This window comes from Nematolebias whitei, chromosome 17 (assembly GCF_014905685.2).
Source record: "Nematolebias whitei isolate Nwh7 chromosome 17, NemWhi1, whole genome shotgun sequence".
Lineage (NCBI taxonomy): Eukaryota > Metazoa > Chordata > Actinopteri > Cyprinodontiformes > Rivulidae > Nematolebias > Nematolebias whitei.
Window position 1 is genome coordinate 41779835 of NC_056514.1, and position 3085 is coordinate 41782919.

Below are 3085 nucleotides of genomic sequence, written 5' to 3' on the forward strand. Positions count from 1 at the left end.
ATGATCTGGTGGTCTGTAGGTAGATCTGCTAGTCTAATGATCAACTGATCTTGTGATCCGGTGGTCTGTAGATAGATCTGCTAGTCTAATGATCAACTGATCTTGTGATCCGGTGGTCTGTAGATAGATCTGCTAGTCTAATGATCAACTGGTCTGATGATCTGGTGGTCAGATGCTGTTAGTGTGTAGACGGATCCTCTGGGCTGCTGATCCAGTCAGTGACCCTCTTATCGGTCTGCTGATGGATGGACTCAAATGCTAGCCGGTCCTCCTTCAGAAGAGTTCTGTCCCATCATGGAGGGAAATAGCTGTGTGCTGATTGGTTAACTGGATTTTTAACTCATCTTGGGTCCATTGAAGTTTGATTGATGTAATCTCTTCAGTGAAAAGTCCTGAAAGAATAGATTCGTTCAGCCCTTCTTTGATGAAGTTTATTGTAGTTTCCTGTAGTTTGTTGGAAGACGTCCTGTTGTTTAAACAGATTAATTGAATGGCTTTAGAACAATCATGTGTGATAGAAATATTTATTGATATTTATTGATTGGGGGGCCAAGACGGTGTAGAGGTGGGGCAGCCGCCCTGGGACCAGAAAGTTGCAGGTTCAACTCCCCGCCGTTCCCACATGTCGTGGTGTCCCTTAGCAAGACACCCAATCCCATACTGCTCCCCAGGTGCTTACATAGCTGCCCACTGCTCCACCTGGGTGTATCTCAGGTGTGATGGATCACATGCAGAGAACTAACTCCATCATTGATGACAACACAGAGCTCTTCTCTGCTTCCTGATCCGTTCAATATATCAATAATGTTTATAACCTTTAATGACGTCAGGCCATCGTGTCAGAGGGATGTTTCCAACACAATCCCCAAAGTCCATGCTCAATAATCCAGGTATACAATCCAGCAATGTTCAGTTGGGCGGTTTCTTTTTTGTGCTGAGATGTTTCGCCCTCCATCCAGAAGGCTTCTTCAGTCTGGTTTGGTCAAACACCAAACAGAACTGGTTCTCCCCCAGCAGCTTACTCCAAAGTGGAAAAAAACAGTTGGTGCTAAGATGGTCCCTGGGGCATTCCAACAGAATCATTCTTCATGGTTGTTACGTTGTGGGAGGAGCTTGTGTTCACCGACTCCTCGGTGTCTCGGCTGCTGGAACCGCTGTGAGGACGTTCCTGCAGAAGCAGCAGCTTTGAATCATCTGACGGCGTGGACACCTGCTCGTCTTCACTCAGTTCTTCTAATCATCTGACGGCGTGGACACCTGCTCGTCTTCACTCAGTTCTTCTCCGTCAGCAGCTTCATCAGAAATATGAACAAATAAAATGTACATTTGAAATGTAGCTTCCTGTGAACTACAATAAACGTAAAGCTTTATATCTGTCCGCGACTGATTACTTCCTGAAATAAACGTAAAGCCAGGTCCAGAACCAGAACTGGTTTTAGTGCAGCCAGGTCCAGAACTGGTTTTAGTCCAGCCAGGTCCAGAACCAGAACTGGTTTTAGTGCAGCCAGGTCCAGAACCAGACCAGGTTTTAGTCCAGCCAGGTCCAGAACCAGATCTGGTCTTAATTCAGCCATGTCCAGAACCAGACCTGGTTTTAGTCCAGGCAGAACCAGAACTGGTTTTAGTCCAGCCAGGTCCAGAACCAGAACTGGTTTTAGTGCAGGGGCCCCTGAGGGACTTGTCCTTGGAGCTCTAATTTCTTCAGCATCTTCTAATCTCTGGTTCAGATTATGAACTGGACTAGGAACTTTATTCTGAAACTAATTCAAGGACTTTATTTTGAAATAGTTCCCCTGGTTTTGGACCGAGTACTGACCCGGTGCCCGTCTTTACTCCAGTCTCATGGTTCCCCTCGTCAGGTCACTTTTTAATTACTGAAGAAAGTCTGTTTGTTTACAAATCTTTGTTTTTATTTACACTCGGGCTTCTGAGAATAAACATCAAGTTCTGTGTGACGTGTTCCAGCCCAGGCTTCTGACCTGGCACAAACAGAACCCTCTGGTTGCTTTTGATGGTACACAGCTGAAGGGTCAAAGGTCAGAACTTTCCCCGGTTTGGAAACGTGGGTCCAGAAGTCAGACTTTGGTCAGAACCGCAGCATATAAAGGAGGGAGGAAGAGGAGCAGGTCTTCATCTGGACCAGAACTGAAGATGAGACGGGTCATCGTTATTCTAGGTGAGAAGCTTTGACCTTTGATTGACCTTTGATTCCGTTCAGACCAGCAGCCCAGGACACGCAGAACCTTCAGGAAAATGTTCTGCTCTGATCTCTGATGATCTCACAGACGTACAAAGACAAGTTTCTGAGTGGGTCAGGTGGGTTCTGGAACTCAGGAGGTCCACAGATCGGCAGAACATTCTATGAATCCAAAAAAGTTCAATCCGGTCCTCTGGACTGAGCTGAATTCAGCACCTCAGACTGACGAAGTCTCTCGAACGTTTCGACCTTTTTTTGTTTTCTTTTGTTTTTTGTTTTTTGGATGTCCAGAGGACCAGATTGAACTTTTTTGGATTTTTCTACCTGGATTATTGAGCAGCATCAGAACATTCTATGAAGTTCTCGTCCTGGTGGTCAACAGCTTATTTCATTTTGTGGAACCAAAAATAAAACAACTGATTTCCTTCGGCTGATTTTCTTCGGCTGATTTCCTTCGGCTGATTTCCTTCTGTTTTTGTAAGTTTGAGATGTTTTTCCTCTGTTCAAAGAGGAACAGGTCTGTGTTTGTTTCAAACAATCAATAAAGTTTGTTCAAAGGTTTTTAACCTCCACTCTGACCCAGATCAAGAGCTGAGAAGTTCTGGAGCGCTGGTCCCGAACAAGTTCTGTTAAATTAACTCTGTGTGTGTGTTAATGTGTGTGTGTGTGTGTTAATGTGTGTTAATGTGTGTGTGTTAATGTGTGTTAATGTGTGTGTGTTAATGTGTGTTAATGTGTGTGTTAATGTGTGTGTTAATGTGTGTGTGTTAATGTGTGTTAATGTGTGTTAATGTGTGTTAATGTGTGTTAATGTGTGTGTGTTAATGTGTGTTAATGTGTGTTAATGTGTGTGTTAATGTGTGTTAATGTGTGTTAATGTGTGTTAAT